This window comes from Tachysurus vachellii, chromosome 2, assembly GCF_030014155.1.
Source record: "Tachysurus vachellii isolate PV-2020 chromosome 2, HZAU_Pvac_v1, whole genome shotgun sequence".
Taxonomy (NCBI): Eukaryota; Metazoa; Chordata; class Actinopteri; order Siluriformes; family Bagridae; genus Tachysurus; species Tachysurus vachellii.
The window spans coordinates 3,977,588-3,993,213 of record NC_083461.1 but is presented as its reverse complement, the minus strand read 5'-3'; the positions used below and the strand labels follow the sequence as shown (position 1 = coordinate 3,993,213).

Sequence of the window (15,626 nt, the reverse complement as noted above, 5' to 3'; positions counted from 1 at the left end):
ATCACAGCTATATAGCTTGTACATGATAGAACAAAAATACCATGTATCATGGTGTAACACGTAACAGTACATAAGATTGCATACAGTGTGAGATGAGAACAGGACAATAAACACACAGAATAAAAGGAACACACAGGACAACAGAACAGTGATGTACAGGAAAGCTAAAGATCCTGCAGTCTTAGATTAAATCTGGTCTCAGTATTTTCTCATAATGTAAATGATCAGGAACACTGTTAGTGGTTGTGAATTGTTGTTACCCTGGAGAAAAAAATATATATATTATTTGATTATTTATTAACATCAACAATAAGAGACATTTTTGTGTCGTTTGGATGTTAACACACTACCTGACATGCATGGAGACTGACTACAGTACATCAGTATAAAAACCGTACAAAGTGGGACTGAATTTACAAATAAACTCTACACTAGAATGTTCACTCAGCTCACAGGAACTTAACAAAACCTTTAACTTTCAGTTCACAAGGTCTGTAAGTATCATTAGAATAACAGATGTATTTACCTTCTACCTTCAGTAACACAGCTCGTGGTTCTCTCAGTAACACGGGAGAGTGACGTTCTTCCCCTCGAAAGCCTTTACAACTGTCGGAACTTCCGGATAAACAAAAACAAATCACGTTATTACAGTTTAGCATTTAATGTGGCTGGTCAGACTTTACTACAGACATGTTAAGAATGACAGAATGTTCTGCTGATGACAGCAAGAGCACTTACTGATAACTTTCAGCTTTACTTCAGTCACTGATATTTCATTACATCTGCACTTGTAGGAGCCGGAATCATTGTAGGTTACTGAACTGATCGTCAGGGAGAAATCTCCACTGCTTGTATCTCCTGGTAGTGTAAATCTTTCCTGACAAAACTGTTGTTTTGAACACTTCCAGCTCTCAGCAACAACACCAGCTCCACCAGGACTGGAGCGAAACCACCAAACCACTGGACAATTTCCTAAGCAGTTACACGGGAGGGTCAGGGCTTCATTCACCTTCGATTCTGTGACGATGAAGGCTTGGCACTGCTGCATCAGCAGGTAAACTAACAGATCAGAGAATAAATCAGAAAAGATATTTTGAATATGTGACACACCATAAATCCATAATTTAAAGCTGTTTCTTTTGGAAAACAATCCTCGTTCAGTACATTGTTCAGGTCGTCTAAGCCTGATTGATTCAGTGCAGATCTTATCTCTGATTTACATTGAGTGTGGGTTCTATTGATAATTACCTATTAAACTGACAGGTATCAAGAAATGTGAAATTCAATTTAATCCTGTAAATATACACAACACAACACAACATAAACGATACAAACAGTTTACTATATATGGATTTAGTGTAAAATATTGACCAGATTACTTTTTTAAACTCAAAAGTTCAGTTTCAAAAGAAAGTATTAATAACACATCCCACTTCTTAATCAATAGATGGCCATAAAATAAATAATAAATAATAAAAGTCTCTTAATAAGCAGTACTCAGTCTAACAGTTCAGGCCTGTATGTAGCTGTGGTTTCTGGAAGCCAAACAAACGATACTTCACCGTGAGGGCAACAAAGGGGAAATAAGTACCTGTGTTGAAGTTGGTTGAACACCGTACAGGTGTCAGATAGAGAAAAAATCAACAGAGAAGGAGCACATGGTGCAGTAAGTGATATCAATGTCTTTCCGAGGTTTCCTTCCACTCCCAACAGAAACACTACACTGATTGTTCAGGTTCAACACCTAATTAGACGTGTTATACTTTTTAATTCACAGAACGTACACTGTCTATTTTAAGGTCAGCAGCTCCGTTTCCAAAACTTCTGTTTCCCTCTCTCCCCCTCCCTCCCTCTCTTTCTCTTTCTCTCTCACTCTCCCTCCCTCCCTCTTTTTCTCTCAGCTCTGTTCCTATCACATGACACATTATGTAATAAAACTTACAAACAAAATACAAATTGTTTTATAATAATTTTTACCAGCATATTTAAAGTATTTATAAAAAGCATTAAATAAATAATACATCACATCACTCTGCTGCACAACAAATTTTAACTTTTACAACATTAATTTATAAAACTTTTTATATTTAACTTAAACAATTTGTTTATGCATCAACCCAAAACAAACCCCAACACACAAATAACACAACAACCACACACATAATTATGCAGCTGCTTAAATTGATATTCATACACGAGAAAATATTCATGCATACATACTGTAAGTGAACTCTACATTATGGGATGAATCTCACTTCCTTACAGAATAAAACACAGATACTCTGATTAACGCGGTGACTCCTTCACTATCCAGAAATAAATGCTATTAGTAACAATCAGTGTATCATCACTGCACATTATGTTTCAGTTACTACATTATGTTAATATTTACAGAAAGTTACTGCAAATATAGTTGCTGCTGTTGTCTGTCAACTTGTTGTCTTGTAGTCACTTGTAGGTTTAATGAGAACCCCAACAGAACCCCATCCAATCCAGCACATCTCTCTTGTCCAAAACGCCACCATACAATATTCTGGATCCCACTAATAAACACAACTAAACATTAATCAATGTGCAAGCAGACAACTGAAGGGTGAATTTAAGACATTCGGTCGAATTCATAAATTTGTAAATTTGACTTTGAAAGAATCAGTGCCTCACCAGCCACGAGTCCCTTCACACATCACGGCTATATAACTTGTACATGATAGAACGAAAATGACTCCATTGAGTCATTTTCTAGAGGTTCCATGGTAAAACACAACTAGGGTAAACACAACATCATGTCAAGAAATGTTTGAATCTGTCATCAGTGTTTAATACAGAACTATAAACAGTATCACTTACCCATCACAGTGATGCCAGGACTTAAAACCCACTTCATGGTGTTTCAGAAAGTCCTATAAGAGTTACCTACAAGAGCAGACACACACACACACACACACACACACACACACACATACATACACACACACACACACACACACACACACACACACACATTATAGCTGATGATCTATGAGTTAACTGAGTGCATCTTAAAAGACTTAAATAAAGATTAAATAATCATCACACATAAAGATATATTTTCTGACACCACATTGACTTTACAGCTGTAAAGTTACTGTGTCTGTTTATACTTAAGTGTTACTACAATTTAACAACACAAACAGAAAAAGATAAAAAACTTACAGATTCACAATAAACGTTTCAAAACGTTTCTCAAACTCTTTTTGTGTGCAGCACGAAGCAGTAAGAGCTTTACCTTTAGATCACAGGTTCATATGAGACATCTGTAGGAGCAGGAACTGGGATACAAACTCAGTTCATCTGCTCGGGAGCTTTTTTTAAACGAACTCTAAACGAGATCACGTGCTCTTATGCACGACACATGACGAGGAACGTAAACAAAGGCACATGGCAAAAAGTCTGGGCTGAGTCCTGACAAATATGTAACTAACATATGCCTTGTACTTGTACATGTGTAATAACAATAAAGTTGAATCTAATCCAATCTAATCTAATCTAATCTAACCTATATTAATAATGCAAACAGAATTCATGTAATCTAGTGGAAATAGTCTACAAAGAATAATTTTAACAAATAAAAAGCCCTGCATGTTAGTGTGATTAAAATATTCATTCATATGATTTAAATTTAATATGAATAACAAAAGCAAATATGATCATATAACACAAATACTAATGTTCTCTACATTTCAACATAATCTGAATTTGTTTATCAAGTTTTGGCCTAGACTTAGGACACAATTTATCGTCACTACGCTGGAACTCTCTTTTGTACCTTTAATATGCATCACACAAGTGTGTGGTTATACAGTATATACATTTTAAAATATGGTTTAAAGTAAAAAAAAACAAAAAACATGAGTGTTTCACACAATCTGAGATTTTATAGAACAGAGATGTTCTGCTGACATTTCTTACAACTAATAAGAAAATTAAATAGTGCTCCTGCACTTCCAGATTATACACTGGAATGAAGAGGAAACACAACAGTATTTAAACATCTACACAATGACTTAATTAACATTTACTTTAGTTTACTTGTATTCAACTTCTTCTGAAAAAGATTTTGAAAGATCTATTCTATAACTATGACTGTTCAAGTTCCTGGACGCCTCCCTGGGAAGGTGTTCCGGGCATGTCCAACCGGGAGGAGGCCCCGGGGAAGACCTAGGACAGGCTGGAGGGACTATGTCTCTCGGCTGGCCTGGTAATGCCTCGGTATTCCCCCGGAAGAGCTGGAGGAAGTGTCTGGGGAGAGGGAAGTCTGGGTATCCCTGCTTAGACTGCTGCCCCCACGACCCGGCCCCGGATAAGCGGTAGATAATGGATGGATGGATGGATGACTGTTCAAGTTGAAACAGGAGACATTAAATAAACATTAATCAGTGTGCAAGCAGACAACTGAATGGTGAATATCAGATACTTTATTGAATTTATATATTTGTAAATCTGACTCTAAAAGAGTCAGTGCCTCAACAGCCACGAGTCTTTACACAAATCACAGCTATATACACAATAGAACAGAAATGACTCCAGGATCATGGTGTAACACGTAACAGTGTGTTGAGTGCCGAATAAAGACAACATTACTGTGTGATTACTGGACCAACTTGACTTAAGTATTTTTTGGATGATATGTAAATTTAAATGATCTTAAGATAACACTTTTTCTTTTAGGGGTGATGGACAAGTCTAAAGTAAGGGAAGTCTAAAATAGTTGTTTACAATCTACATTTTAGATCCCCCTACAGGTTACGTACAAGATATCCTTGATTAATTGTGTTTCAGCCTCAGGCGAGCTTTAGGCCTTAAGTGTCTGTGGCTTTGTGCCCTGAGTATGACCCTGACCTCCGTGAAGTTAGCACCCCATAAAAAGAAATAATCACCAAAACTATGCTAGCAAGCAAGCAATGACGGGTGAGATGTGTTTCTTTTTGTTCAAAATATTTTTAAAACAATACATAGAAGAATTGTTTTAATTACCTGATGACTTGATAGTGTGCTGGCATGTTGTTAGCATGATTAACCTTGCCAACCATGGATCATAATGGCAAACCAGCTAAAGGAACAGTTTTACCCAACAATGAGATTTGTCATTATATACTTGCCCCTCATGTCATCCTAAAATGTCTGTGAATTTCTTTGTTGCTAGCAACACAAAATGAGATTTTTTTTGAAGAATGTCCACGCAGTATAAATTAAAGTGATCCAAAGTCAAGCTATGTCACAAACACAACCCTGTGACGTTTTTTGACGTCACACGGTCAAAAAAATAATGTTTAATATCTCAAACAGCAAACCAGCACAAACATTCGTTTTTGTGGCACAAATCAGCACAAACGTAGCACAAACAAATGGCATAGTTTTGGTGATTTTTTTTTATGGGGTGCCAACTTCACGGAGGTCTGACCCTGCCCTGACCTGGAGCACAGGAGGCTTCAGTTGATCCAACACTTAACGCTTAAAGCTTCTTGACTTGACATAAAATGATACATTTTCAGAACAGGCAACACATCACAAAACACGATCAGAGTTGATAGATCATTCTTCATTATGATGTAAACCAGATTAAATAAATCATCATAAACATATATGCCTTTAGCAATAAAAAAACAACAACTAATGGTTTAATTATTCAAAATAGTGAAAGACATATTAATCAATTACATACTGTACAAAACGAGGTGAAGTGGTAGATCAGTGTTAAGGTAGTAAACTACTTACTAAGGTCGTGATTTCAACTTCCAAGTACACCAAGCTGCTTTTTCTGGGCCTCTGAGCAAGGCCCTTAACCCTGAAGGACTCAGGTGTAACAATGGAGATACAAAAATTGAGGACAAATCTCTGTAATCTTCTATTGTTTTTTTTGGCATTAGAGCATTTAAATTGCTGAAACAGCCAAAATAATCAATGATCAGGTTCAATATATTAAATGTTATATGTATATATTGTTATTATATATATTTATTTATTTAATATTTAACTTACTCAGAGTTCAAGTTTAAACTCAGAGTTGGTTGAACCATCTTTCTGAAACAGGCCCCTGTCCCACTTCCTCTGGTATAACCAAAATAAACAAAAGGATTTTTTGTAATCTAGCGCCATATAGTGGAAATAACAACAAATAAAATTCCTGGGGCCTGTTTCAGAAAGGAGGTTCAACCAACTCTGAGTTTAAACTTGAACTCTGAGTTGACAAACCCTGAGATGGGAAACTCTGAGTTTTCGGTTACAGAACAGCTGAAATGAGTTAGTTTTATCAACTCTAAATTGACTGACTCTGAGTTAAGCGTGTGCACCACAATTAAAAAAAGCTATTATCAATGGAGCGCAAATATAACGAGTCACCATGGCAACAGCATCAGACAAAAGAAAAGTCTGCATATTTCTCACCAGCAGAACTGGAAGTGCTTATGCAAGCATATGGAGAATTTGAACAGGTATTTAAAAAAAAAAAAAAAAAAAAAAGCAACACTGCTGTATAAAACAATAGTGGATTTAACATCAAATTTTAAAAGGTATATTTTTAATGTAAACTTCTCCCTCTAGTTACACACTTTGTTCAATTCAAGGATAATTCATGCAATTGTATATTGTTTATTTGAAAGCATTAGAAGTGCAGTTTCTTGTCTCTCCTTATTGTTCAAGTGGTTGAGGTTAATTTGGGATTTAGAAAGTAATTAATAAGTAAGGAGACCAAATTGGTAAGTAGACCAATACTTTCTAGAGATAGTAATTATTACATTAATCTAATTAGACTGGTTGAAGATGTAATTTGTAGTTAGTAATTAAGAACTATTTTAGAGTAAATTCCCAACTGTTATAATATCAGAGGTGAAACTGGAAGAACAGTATTTTATTTTATCAGGAAACAACACAAAAATTGTCAGAAAGCGCTTAAGAGCGAGACACAATTTCCAGACCGCTCTGCAAACAGTAGCCTTACTAATATGTTCTGCATCCCCGATGTTCTACACAAAACTACAATTCACAAAGAAACGTAAGGCAACGCAAAGCATCTGCTCGGATGTAAGAGCACGGCCGTGATGGCTGATGTAAGGATGGATGAGATTATGGATCTTATTGACTGTAAAGAAAAACAATATCGCTCAAATAAAAATGCAAAAATCCACTCTGGGCTCAAACGAATTAATACAGACTCTTCATCAACAGGATCGATTGTATAAATGTAACCAGAGGGAGAAGTTTACATCAAAAATATAAAAAAAAAAAAAAAACTTTTAAAGGTACATATATACACAATAGTATATATATATATATATATATATATATATATATATATATATATATATATATATATATATATATATATATATACTATAGTTTCATACAGCAGTGTTGCTTTTTTTTTTTTTTTTTTTTTAAAATTCCGGTTATGCTGGTGAGAAATATGCAGACTTTTCTTTTGTCTGACGCTGTTGCCATGGTGACTCATTATATCTGCGCTCCATTGATAATGGCTTTTTTTAGTTGTGGTGCAAGTGCTTAACTCAGAGTCAGTCAATTTGGAGTTGATAAAACTAACTCATTTCAGCTGTTCTGTAACCGAAAACTCAGAGTTTCCCATCTCGGGGTTTGTCAACTCAGAGTTCAAGTTTAAACTCAGAGTTGGTTGAACCTCCTTTCTGAAACAGGCCCCCTGCTCCCGACCAGGTTAGGTTCACAGAGTAAGTTACTATGGTAACTGACTCTGAGTATAAGTTACCTCTCTTTCAGAAACGGGCTTAACTTAACCTGCTTTCTCGGGTTTAACTTACCTCCCTTTCTGAAACGGAAAACCCAGAGTTTCCCTCATTTCAGGGTTAACTTACTCAGAGTTTTCACTTAACCTGCTTTCTGAAACAGGCCCCTGCTTTTAAAACGTGTGTGATTATTTATATATTACCTACTTCTACAAGTGTGTGCGTGTGTGTGTGTGTGTGTGTGTGTGTGTGTGTGTGTGTGTGTGTGTAAATGTACAAATACACATTTTCTCAGAAAACTCTTCTCTAAATTTTGGAAACTTTTATCTTTCGTACCTTTAATATGCATCACAAAAGTGTATCATTATTCATACATTATTATGTATCAGTATATATATCTTAAAATACAGTTTAAAGCAAAGTTTATAATAAAACACTTCACAATGTGTTTTGCTCTATAAAATGCTCTGGTGACATTTTTTACAACTAATGAGAAAAATAAATGGTTAAAGAATTGTCTATTAGGACCTCTGAAAGACCTTTCCTGAACCTCTACAGGTCACTCCAGCATTATACTTAATACAAGTAAAATAAAGTAAATGTTAATTAAGGAGTTGTGTAGACATTTAAAATGCCTTTAAATTGTGTTTCCTCTTTGTTTTGTGTGACTACTGGAGTCTGGCAGCACTAAACAAACACAACAATGAACATAATACAATCAATAATATTTTATACTCCATATTTCATTTATGGTTCATTTTCCTTTATCCACCTTACATTAAAACATTAAAACAAAAAAAATATACACACTTAGGTGATGTAAAATGCTCACAAATTCAGATTAAAACTTTTTTTCACTTTTGTCAATAGGTGACATGGATGCAGGAAGTCTGTTACTGTCTTCCTCCTAACTATAGAGTGCAAACTATAGAAACGTGTCATTTATTTAAAAGGTTTATGCTTGAGGTATTCGAACTGTTGTAGAGAAACACAAATAAAACATATCATATCAAGTCAAGTGGGTTTTTATCTTATATATGATGTAACAAAAATGACTCCAGGTTCATGGTGCAACACATAACAGTACATAAGATTGCAGCATACAGTGGTACAGTGTCTGTTCCTCTTTTGGTTGAACCAGCTTCCTTCTGGATCTTTTCTTTACAGATTTAATCAGATATATTCAATTTCTTTATTTCATACAACAGTTTCCCCATTTCTTTTAGTTTATTTTCCATAGCTTCCTTTTTCTTTGCTTTCTGTCTTTTTTTTGTCTTTTATTTCATTTTTCTCTTAATTTCACTTTGTTTCTTTATTGTATTGGATGAGATTGTCACATAAGGATAACCATAGTGTTAATTTCGTCAGACGAGACGAGACGAAATATGATCGTCAACAACCTTTTTTTCATGACTAAGACGAGACGATGACGAGACTGCACCACTGTCCAAAAACGCTGACTAAGACTAAATTAACATGCATTATTGTTGACGAAAAAAGACGAGACGAAAATGTTTTGTATAAAATAAAAACTAAGATAAAATCTCTCTTCATTTTCGTCTACAATTGTCTCTGCTTTTTCATCAGCTGTTACGCCTTTAAAATAGAAACAATTTTAAATGTTGCGTAGAAACAATTCGTCCACACGCCGCTCAAAAAAAAAAAAAAACTGAGCGCAAGTCCACCGTCTAGGCAGGCTTTTTGTGTTAAATTATATTTCCTGTCGCTGCACAGGATCTTTTATTGTACATGACAGCTTACAGTATGTCCCGATGACCGGTCTTTGCATTACGATTAAAAGCAGTATTAATAAAGTAACTGATCTCACTGATACTTTTGTGATTCGCAGAGTTTTGACAAGTTTTATATCCTTGATATTGTTTCTTATTCAAAAGTGGTAACAGAAAAAACTCAGCACCCCCAACCTAAAAACCTCTTCCCACGCCCCTGTCACAATCACATTATAATCAAAATGAATCTTCTTCTTCTTTCGGCTTTTCCCTTCAGGGGTCGCCACAGCGAATCATCTTTCTCCACCTATCCCTATCTTCTGCATCCTCAACACTTGCACCCACTAGCTTCAAATCCTCATTAATTACATCCATATACCTCCTCTTTGGCCTTCCTCTTTGCCTCCTGCCTGGCAGCTCCATGTCCAACATTCTCCTACCAATATACTCACTCTCCCTCCTCTGAACATGTCCAAACCATCTTAATCTGTCCTCCCTAACTTTGTCCCCCAAACGTCCAACATGAGCTGTCCCTCTGATGTACTCGTTCCTAATCCTGTCCAATCTTGTCACTCCCAAAGAGAACCTCAACATCTTCAGTTCGGCTACCTCTAGCTCTGACTCCTGTCTCTTCTTCAGTGACACTGTCTCTAAACCATACAGCATGGCCGGTCTCACCACTGTCCTGTACACCTTCCCCTTGATTCTTGCTGATATTTTCCTATCACACAGAACTCCTGACACCTTTCTCCAACCACTCCAACCTGCCTGCACTCGCTTCTTTACTTCTTTCCCACTCTCTCCATTACTCTGGACTGTTGACCCCAAGTACTTAAACTCCTGTACCTTCTTCACCTCTTCACCCTGTAACCTTACTGTTCCACTTCCCTTCCTTTCATTCACACACATGTACTCAGTCTTACTACGACTGACTTTCATTCCTCTTCTCTCCAGCGCAAACCTCCACCTCTCCAGGTTTTCCTCCACCTGCTCCCTGCTCTCACTACAGATCACAATGTCATCTGCAAACATCATCGTCCAAGGAGACTCCTGTCTGACCTCCTCTGACAACTGGTCCATCACTATAGCAAACAGGAAGGGGCTCAGAGCCGATCCCTGATGCAGTCCCACCTCCACTGTGAACTCCTCTGTCTGACCTACAGCACACCTCACCACTGTCCTGCTCCTCTCATACATGTCCTGCACCACTCTGACATACTTCTCTGCTACTCCTGACTTCCTCATACAGTACCACAGCTCTTCTCTTGGCACCCTGTCATACGCTTTCTCAAAGTCTACAAATACACAGTGCAACTCCCTCTGACCATCCCTATATTTCTCCATCAACATTCTCAGAGCAAAAATTGCATCTGTTGTGCTCTTTCTGGGCATGAAGCCATACTGCTGCTCACAAATTTCCACCACCTTCCTTAACCTAGCTTCCACTACTCTTTCCCACAACTTCATTGTATGGCTCATCAACTTTATCCCCCTATAGTTGCTGCAACTCTGCACGTCACCCTTATTCTTAAAGATCGGCACTAACACACTCCTTCTCCATTCCTCAGGCATCCTCTCACTTTCTAATACCCTGTTGAACAAACTAGTTAAAAATTCCACTGCTGCCTCTCCTAGACACTTCCAGACCTCTACCGGGATGTCGTCAGGACCAACTGCCTTTCCACTTTTCATCCTCTTTAAAGCCTTCCTGACTTCATCCTTTCTAATCTTATCTACTTCTTGTTCCACAAAGTTCACCCCTTCTACTCTTTTTTCCCTCTGATTTTCCTCATTCATCAGCTCCTCAAAGTATTCCTTCCATCTCCTCTGTACACTCTCCTCACTTGTGAGCAGCCTTCCATCTCTATCCTTAATAATTCTAACTTGCTGCACATCCTTCCCATCTCGATCCCTCTGTCTAGCTAACCTGTACAAGTCCTTCTCTCCTTCTCTAGTATCTAACCTAGTGTACAACTCTTCATATGCCTTCTGCTTGGCCTTAGACACCTCCCTCTTCACTCTGCGCTGTAACTCCTTGTATTCCTGTCTATTCTCTTCAGTCCTGTCCATATCCCACTTCTTCTTGGCTAATCTCTTCCTCTGGATACTATCCTGAACTTCCTCATTCCACCACCAAGTCTCCTTATCTTCTTTCCTCCTTCCAGATGACACACCCAGCACCTTTCTCCCTGTCCCCCTGATCATTTCTGCTGTAGTTTCCCAGTCATCCGGCAGCACTACCTGACCACCCAGAGCCTGCCTCAACTTCTGTCTAAATTCCTCACAACATTCCTCCTTTTTCAGCTTCCACCACTTAGTTTTCTCCTCTATCTTTGACCTCTTCCTCTTACAGACCATCAGAGTCATCCTACACACCACCATCCTATGCTGTCTGGCTACACTCTCTCCCACTACCACTTTACAGTCACTAATCTCTTTCAGATTGCCTCTTCTACAAAGGATGTAGTCTACCTGTGTTCTCCTACCTCCACTCTTGTAAGTCACTCTATGTTCCTCCCTCTTCTGAAAATAAGTGTTAACCACAGCCATGTCCATCCTCTTAGCAAAGTCCACTACCATCTGTCCTTCAAGGTTCCTTTCCTTAACTCCAAACTTGCCCATCACCTCCTCATCACCTGTGTTCCCCTCACCAACATGTCCATTAAAATCCGCTCCTATCACCACTCTCTCACCCTTGGGAATACTCTCAATCACCTCATCGAATTCACACCAGAATCTCTCTTTCTCCTCTAACTCACAACCTACCTGTGGGGCATAACCACTAACAACATTCAACATCACTCCTTCAATCTCTAACTTCAGACTCATCACCCTGTCTGACACTCTCTTCACCTCCAGAACATTCCTCACAAACTCCTCCTTCAGGACCACACCTACCCCATTTCTCTTACTATCCACACCATAATAAAACAGCTTGAATCCTGCTCCTATACTACGAGCCTTGCTACCCTTCCACCTGGTCTCCTGTACACACAGTATATCCACCTTCCTTCTCTCCATCATATCAGACAGCTCTCTACCTTTCCCTGTCATAGTACCAACATTCAGAGTTCCTATTCTCAGTCCTACACTCTTACCTTTCCTCTTCTCTCTCTGTCTGTGTACTCTCCTCCCTCCTCTAGTTCTTCGACCAACAGTAGCCCAATTTCCACCAGCGCCCTGTAGGTCAACGGCGCCAATGGCGGTCGTTGTTAACCCGGGCCTCGACCGATCCGGTATGAAATTCGTACTGACGATTCGCATGGTTAGATTTGGCAATGTTTTACGCCGGATGCCCTTCCTGACGCAACCCTCTCTATTTATCCGGGCTTGGGACCGGCACAGAAGTCACTGGACTGTGACCCCCATGGCTAGATTATTATAATCAAAATGAATAATTAGGCTTAAAAGCAAATGTATATGTAAGGGAATCAAGTTTAACAATTACATGTAATATTGCTCCAAATATCATCAATAATGGTGTGTGCAATACCATGTATAACTTGCATTAAGTTGGTAATTTACTTTTTATATATATATATATATATATATATATATATATATATATATATATATATATATATATATATACGAAATTAACACTAGATAACCAGGTGCACGTTGTATGGCAGTTACACGTGATATGGCAGTTACTCCACAAATTTCTATCACCAGCCACGAGTCCCTTCACACATCACAGCTATATAGCTTGTACATGATAGAACAAAAATGACTCCAGGATCATGGTGTAACACGTAACAGTACATAAGATTGCAGCATAAAGTGCAAATACACAACAGTGTGAGATGAGAACAGGACAATAAACACACAGAATAAAAGGAACACACAGGACAACAAAACAGTGAACAGTCTCCATAGCACCATCCACGATCAGTGTAATCTTCTCTGAAAATGCTCTTGTTTTGAACAAATCCAGCTCTGAACAATGACAACTTTGTCAGGAATGAAGCGGATCCACTGAACCACTGATCAGTTTCCTGGGCACTTACACTGGAGGGTCAGGGCTTCATTCACCATCGATTCTCTGACGATGAAGGCTTGGCACTGATGCATCAGCAGGCAAACTAACAGATCAGAGAATAAATCAGAAAAGATATTTTGAATATGTGACACACCATAAATCCATAATTTAAAGCTGTTTCTTTTGGAAAACAATCCTCGTTCAGTACATTGTTCAGGTCGTCTAAGCCTGATTGATTCAGTGCAGATCTGAGCACGATTGCTGTGTTCATATATGTTTAAATAAACCGAACCAAGGGACAAAACTCAACAGGTATATTCAATATACTCATTAAAGCTTTTTTCTCTCTCTTTTAGGGGCGATGGACAAGTCTGAAGAAAGAGCAGTTTCATGTTCAAGCTTATTATTTTTTCTTTCTTTTATTTATTTAATACACGTGTAGTGTTACTGGCTATTATGGGGTGAAGAACCTGAGCTCTTTTAATTTCACTGAAAATCTTAAACTTAATCTATTTGTCTTATCTCTGATTTACATTGAGTGTGGGTTCTATTGATAATTACCTATTAAACTGACAGGTATCAAGAAATGTGAAATTCAATTTAATCTTGTAAATATACACAACACAACACAACATAAACGATACAAACAGTTTACTATATATGGATTTCGTGTAAAATATTGACCAGATTACTTTTCAAACTCAAATGTTCAGTTTGAAAAGATAATTATTAATAACACATCCCAATTATTAATCAATAAATGGCCATAAAATAAATAATAAATAATAAAAGCCTCTTAATAAGCAGTACTCAGTCTAACAGTTCAGGCCTGTATGTAGCTGGGGTTCGTGGAAGCCAAACAAAGCGGATACTTCACCGTGAGGGCAACAAAGGGGAAATAGTACATGTGATGAAGTTGGTTGAACACCGTACAGGTGTCAGATAGAGAAAAAATCAACAGAGAAGGAGCACATGGTGCAGTAAGTGATATCAATGTCTTTCCGAGGTTTCCTTCCACTCCCAACAGAAACACTACACTGATTGTTCAGGTTCAACACCTAATTAGACGTGTTATACTTTTTAATTCACAGAACGTACACTGTCTATTTCCAACAACTTCTCCTTCCTCTCATTCCTCTCTCTCTTCCCCCCCCCCCTCCCTCCCTCCCTCACTAGGGTAAACACAACATCATGTCAAGAAATGTTTGAATCTGTCATCAGTGTTTAATACAGAACTATAAACAGTATCACTTACCCATCACAGTGATGCCAGGTCTTAAAAGCCACTTCATGGTGTTTCAGAAAGTCCTATAAGAGAGTTACCTACAAGAGCAGCATGATGTAAAGAAAAGGAAACTTTATAGCTGATTTTGGTGCATCTTAAAAGACTTAAATAAAGATTAAATAATCATCACACATAAAGATATATTATCTGACACCACATTGACTTTACAGCTGTAAAGTTACTGTGTGTCTGTTTATACTTAAGTGTTACTACAATTTAACAACACAAACAGAAAAAGATAAAACTTACAGATTCACAAGGAACGTTTCCAAACGTTTCTCAAACTCCTTTTGTGTGCAGCACGAAGCAGATACCTTTAGATCACAGGTTCATATGAGACTTCTGAGGCGCTGGACCTGGGATAATAACTGAGAAATTCTCCACGTGCAAATTATTTAAATCCTGCAAGCTGAAACGTCAGAAAAGACCTCCCTTTATACACTCCTCCCACCTTTATATACTTTTTAAACTCCCTAGAGTGCAGATCTGTTGGCAGCTTCAGTTGGAAAGACAGCTGTGCTAACAAAGTAGCACGATACTTTGAGGACATCACGGAAGGCTCAGTGATAGAAAAACTGCTGAAAATAAATTCTACAATTACAGAACAGCCTGGGTTCATTCAATTTCTGGGTTTCATTCCATTTTTACCAACTTAGTTGTTTTTGTTTGGTCATCTTTGCCTCCTTGGTTTGCCTACTGTAGGTTCTGAACAGTGTCTATGAAGACAGAAGACAGCTGATTAAATATAATAGGTTTATGTATCATAAATATAATGTATTTATGGGGAAGTAGGACTGAGACTTTACTTCATGTACATTGCCCGTGACTGAGACATTTTTCTTACATATTTTTTTTGCATTCCTAGAAAAGGAAAAAACAACATTTCCACATTGGGG

At 37.7% G+C, this 15,626-nt stretch overlaps 2 long non-coding RNA genes across 2 annotated transcripts; both read right to left on the bottom strand.

The window, feature by feature from the left end:
- Positions 1-1,023: 1,023 nt before the first annotated feature.
- Positions 1,024-15,305, bottom strand: LOC132858946 (uncharacterized). Its single transcript, XR_009649669.1, has 3 exons — positions 14,980-15,305; positions 14,701-14,768; positions 1,024-1,059 (listed from the first exon to the last, which is right to left on the bottom strand). It is a non-coding gene; the product is annotated as an uncharacterized LOC132858946 (long non-coding RNA).
- Positions 1,984-3,328, bottom strand: LOC132858939 (uncharacterized). Its single transcript, XR_009649668.1, has 4 exons — positions 3,266-3,328; positions 2,848-2,913; positions 2,662-2,764; positions 1,984-2,543 (listed from the first exon to the last, which is right to left on the bottom strand). It is a non-coding gene; the product is annotated as an uncharacterized LOC132858939 (long non-coding RNA).
- Positions 15,306-15,626: the final 321 nt, after the last annotated feature.